The sequence below is a fragment of the Pinus tabuliformis genome, chromosome 1_2 (assembly GCF_031772625.1).
Source record: "Pinus tabuliformis cultivar Carrire ecotype Pingquan chromosome 1_2, CPIR1, whole genome shotgun sequence".
In the NCBI taxonomy this organism is placed as follows: Eukaryota; Viridiplantae; Streptophyta; class Pinopsida; order Pinales; family Pinaceae; genus Pinus; species Pinus tabuliformis.
Window position 1 is genome coordinate 709,057,814 of NC_142298.1, and position 13,551 is coordinate 709,071,364.

The following is a 13,551-nucleotide window of genomic DNA, read 5'->3' on the forward strand; positions in this document are numbered from 1 at the left end:
CTTTCCAGACCTTAAATGGACATCATTTATGGGAAGAATAGAATATGTTGGAAAATACGCTGCTTTTTCAACATTGTATGTAGGTTTATCCATTTTATTGCTTGGATTTTCCACTGGTTGGGCTGGTAATTGAGTTGGTTTGGGCTAGTTTGAAGGTAGTTGTAACTGATGTGGTTGTGTTTGTAGTGGTGGAGAATTCTGTTGCGGAAATGGCGTGGATTGTGGATATTGTTGGTATTGTTGGTACGGAAATGGATGTTGATATTATTGCTGGTATTATTGTTGGTATTGTTGAGGTGTCTAATTTCCATAATGATATCCTCTCCAACCTTGTGCAGGTTGGTTTTGATATTGTTGTGGAGGCCAAGCTTGCCATGGCATTGGAGTATTCCAAGAATTTTGAGGTGGATACTGATAGTTTTGTTGAGGGAATTGTTGCAAATTTTGCTAAGGAATCCTTGGTTGCTAAGGTATTCTTGGTGCCACATAATAGAAACCTTTTGTTCCTTGCACTTCTTCCATTGGATTCATTTGCAATTCCTTCAACCTTAGACAATTTTCTGTTGAATGATTTTTTGTACAAAGACCACACACTTGAACACTATCCAAAGGACATTCTCTTAATGCATGTTTCTTTCTACATTTGGAACAAAAGATTGCTAAAGCTTGTTCTTGTTCTTCTTTCTTCTTATTTGCTTTCAGAACATCTACTTGTGTTCCTAATGTACTTAGGAGATCAGTTTTGAAGTTTTCTAACAAGCTTCCTATCTCTACTCTTGTTACTCCTCCTACTGCTGATTTTGCTGCTTTTGAACTAACATCTCTCTTTCCAGTTTTTGATCTTCCTCTAGAATATTTTTGACACAAATAAGAAATTTTAGTAAATGGAAAGTTTGAAATATCACCCCTGCCCATTACATTCAGAATGTCAAGGTATTCATTCCTTATTCCTTTGAGAAAGATTGTTCGAATGGTCTCTTGGTTTAGAGAGTGTTGTTTAGACTTTTGTAGATTATATGCAAATATTTCTAAGTATTCTTCTAGACTCTCATCTTCTTGTTGTGTCATTCTGAAAACATCCTCTTTGGAGTCCCTAGGCCTACAATAGGCTTGATACTTTTTAAGAAAGATAGATCTCATTTCATCCCAAGAAGCTATTGTTTGCTCTCCTAAACCCATGAACCATTTTAAGGCTGTTGCTTTCAATGTAGCAGGGAAGAGACAAAGTTTGTGTATGTCATCGGTGTATCCATAAGTTCTACATAAGATATCAAATTCAAACATAAAGGAATCTGGATCTTCTGTTGACATTCCATAAAAATTTGGCAGTACAGAAGGTGGAATATTTTTCATTTTCACATCTTCTCCTAATACTGCACTTGTATCCAATATTGGAAAGCCAAAAGTAGTTTCCTGATCACCACCATCTTCTCGTCTTTTCCTATCCTCTTCTCCTTTTCTATCATTTTCTCATTTTGCCTCTTCCTCTATTTGTCTTCTCCACTCTCTTTGTTGTCTTTCATATTCAAGTCTTTGTTTAGGAGTAAGAATAATGGATCCATGTCCCTCTTCTGCCATAGATTCAATTGTTTCAATGTCAACTTGAGGTTCAAGTTGTTCAGAATTAGGCTAATCTATGGATTCAAGAATGGATTGTTTTTCTTTAACAACTTTTTTTTTCCTGTTGTTGTTGATGATTTTTTTCTTTTTGCTTCCTAGGTTAACAAAGTTTGCCTTTCAATTAAAGTTAATATTTGTCATGTTCTTTGTTTTTCTTCCAATTCCTCAATTATTAGTTTACCAGCAATGGCTGTTGTTAGCTTTGATGGTCCTACTAATGATGTGTTATATACCTAGGGGGGATAATATGGGGTACCAAGGGAGGTACCCAAGGTAATAATGTAATAATGGGATGGGCCATAGTAATAAATAAGGTGGTTAACCCATATCATGTAAGGGACCACAAGTAGTTAGTAATAATGTAATGGGCCCATGGTATTAGTTGATGGTATGAGGGAACCATGGTAATGACCCAAGGTATTGTATGTATGAGGCCTATATAGAAGCTAGAGACTCCATGTCAAGGAAGATTGTGAAGGATTATTGTATGAGCAGACTTATGGCTTGTGGAGTGTTCTCCTTCCTTAAGAAGTGAATGTATGGTGTTGTCCTACCTTAAGGGTTTGATCAATAAAGAATCATTTCATATTAATTCTGGGTTTATTTGCATTGTCATATATTTTCATATCAGATATATAGTATTTCTAGGTTATATCTATAACAATTGGTATCGGAGCTATAACAAGTGGTATCAGAGCACTTTCTTGGGCAAACAGTGGAGAATTTATTTTTTTTTTGCAGGATTTCTGGGGCGGCGAGTTTGCAGATCAGATTTGTATGTTTTGGTGCAAGATCTACAAAATATAATTGCAGATATGGATTCTTTGTGAAAAAATAACCAATTTCAAAAAAAAAATCAGTTGAATCAGAGTCTGGATGAAGGAGATATTGCTGATTTAAAAATCAGTGGGGTTGCAGACAATTTTTTGGGGCAGCGAATTTGTGGTACAAATATGGATATCTTGGTGCAAGATCAGCAAAATATAAATGTAGATCTAGATTCTGTGTGAAAAAACACTCAATTTCAAAAAAAAATCAGTTGAATCGGAGTCCAGATGATGGATATATTGCTGATTTAAAATCAACTCTTTTTTGCAGAAATTTTGGTGACGGCGGAGAGTTGCAGCACAGATCTGAAATTCCAAGTGTTTGGATCAAGATTTCTATCACATGGGCAGATGCAGAATGGTTGTTCCATTTCCGAAAATAGGTCATAATAGGGATTCTGAGCAATATTGACTAAACTGTGACAATTTCAAATTTTCGCCAAGTAAGTGAATTTTTTCCAAACCTTCATGGCTTCTAGCAAGGAATTTTTTACAGGGAATGATAAGGGTCCTACTATTGAAGAATACATAAATGAATACAAGAGGTTATTTAGAAACAATTGGAAATGGGTGGCACTGGCTAATTTTAAATATGAGGCAGCCACATGGTGGGGATTACTTAACCAAAAGAAGTGTTTCAACCTGCCCGATGAAGAATTTGAAAAATTATTTTTAGACAGATGGTCTCATGCTAGAAAACAAGATAAGGAGAAACATGTGGGTCTATTTTCTGCTGGTATCTCCTTATTGCAGGTTCATGGATTGATGCAGAAAGAAAAGATAATTGTTTCTATAAATCCTAGTTGCAAGCATAATTTTATCAATGATAATTTGGCAAAAAAATTGCAAGTTCCAACAAAACAAATTGAAAATACATAGGTTGATGATAAGGATGTTCAAACTTATAAGGATTTGAAGCTTTCTATGGATAAGTATGTGTTGCATGGTGATTTTTATACTTCAGAGATGGATATTATGGATGTTGTTTTGGGATATCCTTGGATGGAATCTGCGGGTACTATCAATATTAATGTGCAGAAGAAATTCCTGAAGCTCTGGTATAAAAAGAAGAAAATTACATTACAGGATATTTCCATCAATAAACAGGTAGATTACATGGAGGCTGAAGCAGAAGATGTTCTAGGGACTGACATATCAGATGATGAGCCTTTTATGATCAGCAATCAAACACAAACAGAGGCTGAAGCAGAAAAGGTTACAGATACATCAGATGAGGGCTCAGTGGTTGAAGTCATATTGGAAAACAAGACACCACAATAGGCACCACAACAGGGTGAATTAAAGAAAAAGACACCGTGGGTTAAAACTTCAACATATCATCACCCACATCACCCCGCAAGAAAACAACCAACAACATGGCAACCAATTAGCCACAAGGACAACAACCCCCGTATGATGGATAGCGAGGCGCGAAGATCCACCTACTACACATCAACACAGAAGAGCTGCCATGGTCAACTTCCATCTCAAGCGAGCGAGGCACCAGCGAGATCGAGGGTTCACCTTTCTCTTGGATGGCTAGATGCATGTGCATGGTACCAGTGGACTACTCTTTTGAGTAGATCTTATTATTTGTGTTCTTCCCATGTTTCGGGGATGAAACATGCTAAGGTGGTTGGAATGTTATATACCTAGGGGGTTTAATATGGGGTACCAAGGGAGGTACCCAAGGTAATAATGTAATAATAGGATGGGCCATAGTAATAAATAAGGTGGTTAACCCATATCATGTAAGGGACCACAAGTAGTTAGTAATAATGTAATGGGACCATGGTATAGTTGATGGTATGAGGGAACCATGGTAATGGCCCATGGTATTGTATGTATGAGGCCTATATAAAGGCTAGAGACTCCATGTCAAGGAATAATGTGAAGGATGATTGTATGAACATGCATATGGCTTGTGGAGTGATCTCCTTCCTTAAGGAGTGAATGTATGGTGTTGCCCTAACTTAAGGGTTTTGATCAATAAAGAGAATCATTTCTATCTATTTCAATCTTATTATTCTTGGGTTTATTTCTATTATCACATATTTTTGGGTTAGATCTATAACAAGTGGTATCAGAGCTATAACAAGTGGTATCAGAGCACTTTCTTGGGAAAACAGTGGGCAAACTTGGCTCTGATACCACTTGTTATATATCTAACCCAAAAATATATGATAGTAGAAATAAACCCAAGAATAACAAGATTGAAATAGATAGAAATGATTCTCTTTATTGATCAAAACCCTTAAGGTAGGGCAACACCATACATTCACTCCTTAAGGAAGGAGAGCACTCTACAAGCCATATGCCTATTCATACAATCATCCTTCACATTATTCTTTGACATGGAGTCTCTAGCCTTTATATAGGCCTCATACATACAATACCATGGGTCATTACCATGGTTCCATCATACCATCAACTAATACCATGGGCCCATTACATTATTACTAACTACTTGTGGTCCCTTACATGATATGGGTTAACCACCTTATTTATTACTATGGCCCATCCCATTATTACATTATTACCTTGGGTACCTCCTTTGGTACCCCATATTATCCCCCCTAGGTATATAACATGATGGGGGGTTTTTTTTAATAAATCTACCTTTAGGATCTCTATTTCTAGGCATAAAGAAACATAACCAAAAGAAATGTATCTTAACTATTTTTTTAATTTTTGTTTTATAAAATATTTAGTGTTTTTGTTTATCTTTCTATTTGATTATGCCGATAATTGCCTCCCTGGCAATGGCTCCAAAATGTTGAGCTAATTTATTTACACAAAATAACACAAGTATTCTTTATCAATCCAGGTTTGTAAAACTTGGAGGCAAGTCCACAATATATAGATATCAGGTATAACCAAGATTAAAAAATAAATTTTTAAAAACTAAAGAAGTACATATTACAAATATAAGCCTACATTAACAATTTCTAACTCACTTTTGCAATGAAAGAAAGATGAAGTGGCTCTTAACTTAAGAGGTCCATTTGTGTTCTTCTCTCTCAATTATTACTTGATGGATAGAAATCAGAAATCATGAATTAACAATAGCTTAAGATGCATAAATCAACAATGAAGGAGACTCTTAACTTAAGAGATCTTTGGGAATTTTCCATCACAATTCATTCATCATTATGCTATCATTTGAAAACTGAAAATACATAAGAAAAACTACTTGCATGTAACAAAAGAGAATTCTAGTTTTGATTTATCAATTTAATAGAAGGAGGATTCAACTTGAACACTTTGTTGTCCCATCTTACTAAAGTGATAAACAAGCTAAAATTCAATAATATAAATCATCACACATCAATTCATAAGCAGATCTGAAACAAAGCAAATAAACAAATTCTAAGATAACCAGTTCATGGAAAATTAAGCTAATCTAACAATGAAGTGTACTTAGCTTGGAGTGGGGGGCCTCCACCCTTGCTTTGTACACTTGAGGTTGATATCAAATGCTGAAACTTCAGTCACTCATCCACATCAATGAACAACAAAATGAAAGTAGAACAAGTTCTTCAAATTAATCTCCAAAATCCAAATGTCTTAGCATAAAATTATATAAAAATTACATATCATAAGTCTTCAAAGTCTTGGCTTAAACAACAGTTTATGAAACAAAATGATATAGAGTCTCTCTAACAATCATATCTACTCATATCCACCTATCTAAGTCGAACTCATCCAATCCATCCCAAGAAATATGGTCAATCCCATAAAATCACAAAACTGCCCTATTTCCTAGGGATTTTCTGGGTGACTAGTCATGTTTGACCAGCCTTGACCGGGCCTAATAAAGCTTGTTTTGATCAAGCCAAGTGGAATTATTTCAATCCTAGTTCCCAAGATTTCCATCCATGCATCTAACTCAATCCCAAGCATCCTGCAAACATGTCATCCACATGTCTGTTACGGGAATTTCTGATTTTGTCAAAATTTGCACTTGAAATCATTTTTTCATAAAAACTTTAGAAATTGCAAAACTAAAATTAAATACGTGAATATACATGAAATACATCAAAATGGGATGGATATAGTAGAAAATAGATGGAAATGTAAGGATTAAGTAAGTTTCCTCAAGCAAAAATAGATCAAAATCAAGGGCCAACATACCTTGGGCATAAAAGCATCGTGCCCAAAACCATGTGCAAAACCCATGCAAAAAATCATGGGTAGGTATGCCCACTGTCTTTGGGTCTGCATAATTTTTTATTTCCCGGGGCACTACCTCGGACCTCATGCAAGGAGGCTACCGCCCCCCTGCAAACCCCCGAAAATGGGGGCTACTGCACCACCTGTGACCCCCCTATTGCTCCCCATACAATTTAGAATGCCTAAGGCTAGTCGTGGAAAGCATATAACACATACCCAACAGGCTCTTTTGGTGTCCAAAAAGGTCTCCATATGTCTTAGAAAAGAACCAAAAACAATCTTTTTCTGCAACATAAAAGGACTTGGCTCTACAAATTGTTCAACATACAATACTCAAATAAAAAAAAAATACTTGCATTGAGTCTAGAAACACCCAAAAACCCATGTGTGCACTTTTCTTGGACTAAAAAAGTTTGCAAAAATAGCTAAGATAGGCCTATTGGTTTCTTTCTCTATTATATGTCCTACAAAAATGACCAAACTCGCTAGCTAGTCAACAAAATTCGCCTTTGATAGAATTGTCAGGTGACATTTTTACTCGAGATTGGTGTTGATTCTGCTGCAACATGTGCAATTTGTCAGATGAATAAATGTGACAATAAGGCTTCAGTGATGAATCTTCAGCTCTTTGTGTCAGTTATATGGTATGGCATGTGGGTAGGGGTGTGGGCTAGAGGCAATGCGCCCACCCAAACTCCGTCCCTGGTCATGTTGTGTGCCATGTGGCCCAAGGTTGGGCCCCGTGCTCACCCATGCCTCCTAGCCCTCTCTCGTCGGTTGTGATGTGGGCATATGGGTTATAATTTGGACTTGGGCTGGGCGTGGGCCTAGTGCCTCACGACCCACCCTTTCCTCTTGGCTCTTTATTGTCGGTTAATGAGAGAAATGGGGGCTGGGGCTTACCTCCCCTCCCCCTCTGGCATACCTTGTGCTGATCATGTGTTAAACACTAGAATGGAGGGCTTGGCTAACTACTCTCCCCCAACGAATTTCTTCCACAGTTACGCTGGTTTCCATGTGACTTGGGACTGGGGCCGCGTGCCCCTCCCCTCTCCTCCAATGTGCCAACAACATTTATTAAATTTAATATTTCTACTATGTATTAACAAGTGGCATTAGTGGTCTGGTGGTTTGGTGTGGTAGTTATAACTGGAAGGTCGTGGGTTCAATTCTAGTGAAGGATGGTTGACTTGTTTAAACAAGTTTCGCATGGAAACTAAGGGCCAAGTGGCACCCTCCCATTGGGCTACATGGTGCCTCATAATTGGTCCACCCAAAATCCAACAACTAATGAAATTTTTCCAAATTGAGCTGTATGACTGGGCCACGTGTTAACACATGATTGGTTGACCTATGTGCCATACATGCACAGTCACCTGCTAATGTCAGAACCATGATACTTATATGGCTTGCCTAGTGAACAACTCAGTCAACCCTGTAAGTTGACTTTTTAACCATTTAACAAAAACTTTAGAATGTTATAACTTTCACATAGGGTATTGATTTGAGGCGATTGAAGCGTCATTGGAATCATAATAATGCCAATCTATGATTTGGCATTGATTTCAAGTGATTCTGAGCACTTTGATTTTTGAGCATATTTTTGATCCCCTAGATCATTCCTTCCCACTAGGAAGTTTTGGACCACCAAAAGTTTGGCTTTACTCAAAAAGTAAGTGAGAGTACAACTCCCTCACTTTACAGATCTCAATCCACCTTGCTTTAATTGGATTGGTACCTTTGAACCCCACTCAAAGATACTCCACATTGCCTTCGCATGAAGTCCTGATTCTCTTGTCAAGAATTGTGTCTTCTTGCAACTCAACTAAATATTTAGGAGGAAAATATTCAATAGATGGAATTTTAAAATTATCTTCATGATCATCAATCATTGGATGCTCATATGATCTTCACCTTGAACTCTTCCCTTGTTGATATATAACCAATCTTGATGCCCCTCTTGGGAATCATGATCAACTCGATGCTTGCCATACCTTTCTTTGTACTTTGCTTTTCTTTTCTCAAGCTTCTCTTGTACTCCTTGATGTGCTAGCTACATTCATTTAATGAAATGCTTGGCTTTGTCCACGTCACTATGTCCATTTACTGCAATATCATTACTAAAGATGAAATCCAAAAGAGACTTTGGAAAATAAGCCAAACAAGCTTCAAATGGAAATACTTTTGTAGATGAATTCTTGGCATGATTATAAGCATGCTGGGTGTAATGAAAATTCTCATCCCAAAGTTTAGGATGCTTACCATAATATCCATGAAGGAGATGCATTTTTTTACAATATGTAATGAATTCAACTCCTAAATTCCCATACAAATTGACTCATCAACAAGGAAGAATAACCTAAAATGCCAAAGGAAACGTAGTTGCATATGTGTTTTATTCGTAATATCACTTTTAGAAAATACCTAGTTGTGGGGATATGTAACATGTGGAATATAAAATAAATGTAGTATTTAACTAGACAAATAGTCCAACCATTTCTTACCCAACTAGATTAGGAAGTTTCTTTCTGCATTTCACTTTCTTTTGGAGTTGCTTCAGAGATGGGTACAACATGCCTATTGCTTTCATCTGACTTTTCTTCCTTAGGTGATTTCATAACCTATTTGTCCTTATTTGGATTAAGATGTGGATGCAACTTCCAACATTTCTTGATTCAATTTCAACTTATAATGCATTGAGTACAAAAGTTTTTGTGAGCATTTCTTGGTAAAAATGCCTTTGAACTTGGAAGAGGATCTTCCTTCCTAGTCTCCCTTCTAATAAACATATTCATTTTCTCAACCAATGCTTTCCTTTTTTGGCACTTGGCTACACAATGGTTAGGCACATGAAAAAAAGTGCAAGGAAACACATCCCACAAAATTTTATTCAAATCATCATGTTGTTTATTGTCATAGAAGGATTTTGGATAATCAAGACATTTATACCTTTTTTGATTTTCCTTTGGATTATGAGTCTGGCGAGGAGAACTTGAATTAGTTCTTCACTTGAATTGCTAATCTCTTTTTGGAGATGTCTTGCCACCAACGTCATCATCATGATATGATACACCTTCAACTTGCATAACTTCTTTCTTCACGAATTTCACACTTGAAAAATTCCTTGAATTTGTAGTTTTTGAGCATTCTCCAACTTCTTATTGAACATATCTCAATCCTTCATGTCGAGGTTGTGTTCTTGCCTCAATAGGGTTAATGATTCTGTGACAATGGATTCCAAGACCCTTACCATTGTATCCCATTTTGGTAAAAAAATTCACACCAATAAGGCTTGGTGTGTTTCTCAAATGATGCAAAAGAAGCATTATCATTGTCAAGAGAATGAATTGAGCATGAAGTATCTTTTGCCTCCTTTTCTGCATATGACTCTTGGTCCTCCTCCTGAAGCTTAGCCATCTCCTTCATCTTCTATTTTGTAGATGAAGCGGTGGATGAAGATTCAAGAAATCCACTCTTGTGATTTAACACATAAGCAATGTTATTAAACTAACAAAAGGACCAAACATCATTTATTCCATTACCACACATTTGTCGAGTCTTGAGGGAAGCTTCGGTAGATGAACATTCCCTAGTTTTCTCTTCAGTGACATTATGCAACATCAAACACATCTTCATGTTCTCGTCCTCTGCTGCTTCGAGCAATCTTTGTAGTTCCATGTTCTCCACTTGAAGAGAAAAAATTCTCTTCCAGTCATAGGATATTTTCATGCTACAAACATTTTCCCATGCCTGCAATCTGGTTAGAACCTGCTCTGATACTAGTGATATGAAAATCGATTTTCCTCTAACAATTTGCAAGTTTTGATAAATTTGGGTCTTCAAATGGTATCTTAGATCATAACTTATCCAAAAGTGAATAGTCAAGTTTTTAAATGAACTTAAAGATCAAACAAAATCATATGAAATCCAACATAATGAAAATGAAGAAGAGAACAACCAAGTGATAATGGAGTTCATCTAGTGTGGACTATGTCTCTGGGCCCTACACCAATGTCTAGGTTGATTTATTGATCTCAACAATAAAAGAGTACATTACAAATCTTTGACTCATAGAGTAAACCTCCTTCTAGAGTGGCATTGTTTCTCCTTTAAAGAAAAGTTATCCTTCATAGAACTCTCACTATTGAATCCCTTTAGAAAAGAAATGATGATTTCAAAAGAAAAATGACTCTCTCACTGAATGTGGCAACAAGTCCCCGTATTCATTTTGAGATCAAGAAGCACAAATCCAACTGCTTCATAATGAATTATTGAAATGGTCTTTTCCCACAATCATACTGAAAATTGACTGAAAATGGCTACTCTAATGAACAAACAAATGTTGCATATGTGTCAAAAATGCTTGAAAACCCATGTCTTTTCATGCCTAAATTTGTCTCCATATGGCTTCGAAAAAAACCAAGAAAAATAATTTTTCTGCAACACAAAAGGAATTGGCTCTGTAAATTATTCAACGTACAGTTCTCAAGTCACAAAAGTAATTCTTCCATTAAGTCCAAAACACCGAAAAACCCTTGTGTAGGCTCTTCTTGGGCTTAAAAAGGCTGAAAAATGGCCAAGATAGGCCTCCTGGTTTCTTTCTTTGCTATCTATCCTGTAAAATGACCAAACTGGCTAACAAGCCAATGAAATTCACCTTTGACAGAACCACCATGTGACAACTTTGCTTGAGATCAACACTATACCTCCAAAATAGGTGTGATTTATCATATGAATAAATGTGCCAATAAGGCTTAGATGCCAAATATTCAGCTCCTGGTATCAGTTATATAGTATGGTATGTGGCCACCAGCACTCCGCCCTTGGTTGCGTTGTGTGGCATGTGGTATAGGGATAAGCCATGTGCCTTCCCTTGCCTTTGAGACCTCCTTCATCAGTTACATTATGGAAATATGGATTATAATGTGGCATTGGAACAAGCATGGGCTATATGCCTCATGACCTGCCCTTTCCGTCTGGCTCTTGATCATCAGTTAATGAAAGAATTTGGGGTTGAGGAATATCTCCCCACCCGCTCCACCACACTCTACATTAGTCATGAGTTAATCGCTGGAACCAGGGGCTAGGCTAATTGCTCCCCCCTTGCCCCACCCCAACTACCTTTGTGCCATGGTTATGCCAGTTTCCATGTGACTCGTGGCTAAGGGCACATGCTTCACCCCTCTCCCCCAATGTGCCAACAACATTGATTTAAATATAATATCGCCACTGTGTATTAACAAGTGGCATCAATGGTCTAGTGGTTCAACATTGTGGTTATAACTAGTAGGTCATGGGTTCGATTCCGGTGAAGGGTTGTCAAGCCATTACAAAAAAAATTGCACAAAATTGAGGGCCATGTAGCACAACATAATTGGTCCACCCAAAATCCAACAATCAATGAAATTCCACCAAATTGACCTGTACAATGGTGTCATGTGTTAGCACGTGATTGGTCCACCTATTCATCGTACATGCATAGTCACCTATTGACGTCAGTGCCACATCACTTGTACACCATGCCTAGTTAAAAACCTAGTCAACCCTACCAATTTACTTTTTAGTTGTTTGCCAAAAACTTCAGAACGTGATAAATTTCACACATAATGACGGATTGAGGCGATTCAAGCGTCGTTGGAATCAAAATGACGATATCTACAATTTGGCACTGGTTTCGAGCGATTCTGAGCAATTTTAGTTTTAAGCATATTTTTATCCCTTAGACCACTAGAGGAGTCTATTTTTTATCCCTTAGACCAATAGAGGAGTTTTAAGCATATTTTTAAGCATATCGCTTGGCAACCAATTCAGAGGACAAAGAGAAATATAAAATCCTAGAGGCTAGTCACTATGGAGTCTAGGATTTATCTTTGATAGGGTACTGATCATTTTGTTGTCTCTACACTTGATCTAGAGGATAGGATATGTTAATCCAACTTATTCCCTTTACTGTATTTAACTCGTAGCTAGATGATAGGGTGTCATTCCATAAGTAGTGCTTCTACTAGAACTGGGTTAACGTAGAAACATGTGGTGACTACCATAAGCAAATCCATATCTAATAGAAATTCATTTTCAACCCTAGGGGTTAGTCTCTATGAAACTAAACGATGCCATAGTTTGATTTGTATGTCAAATTATTGTTTCCACACTTAAATACTATTTATATCCTAGTGTATTATTTAATAGGCCATGCTTGTGCTAAAACTAGATTAATAGAGAGACATGTGGTGACTACTGTGGAGCACTGGAAAGGTATGTTTTTGACGAACAACTTAGTGACTTTTCAGTAACAATTGTAACCCTTTCTGCATAATGAACTCAAAGAGATAAAGAATTTTAATAGAATGTGTGAGAATTAGTATGAAAAGTGTAATCGCTGATAATTGTCATTTTCCTATGCAGGAAAAGGTGGAAACGAAGATCTGCCGTCCAAAAGGGAAAGACAAAGGAGGAATAATTGCTGTCCCTCTAGAAGGAAACCGGATGCAAACGAGATCGAACAGATTGAAGCAGAATGACCCAGGGAAGAAAGAAGGGTTACCAATTCGGCACAACAGGGAAAGAAAAGCAAAGGATTAATGGCTTGGCGAATCCCTCATGATCTTTGATCCTGAGGGATTGCTGTTTTGCTCATTTTTGTTACATAGATACCTCCGCCGTTACTTTTATAAAAAGGAACAACACCGTTGAGCAAAAGGACCTTTTTATGTAATCTTAAGTTTCAGACTAAACTTTGATCATCGACTCTCACTGAGTCTTGGTTTGCTGTATGTTTGTTGATGCATTAATATAAAAGACTTGGTGTTTATTTCATCTCTGCATCTGAAGTAATCTAAGGTGGTGTACCGTTGGAAGCTAAGGGCCCGACTCCGAAGGACACTTGATTTTGTATCATTATAATTTGATTTCTATGTGATTTGCTTATCTT

The 13,551-nt window shown here is 37.0% G+C and overlaps 1 pseudogene; it reads left to right on the forward strand.

Moving 5' to 3' along the window:
- Nucleotides 1-209: 209 nt before the first annotated feature.
- The window catches only part of LOC149207703 (cell division control protein 45 homolog), a 46,191-nt pseudogene continuing 32,849 nt past the window's right edge, over nucleotides 210-13,551 (forward strand).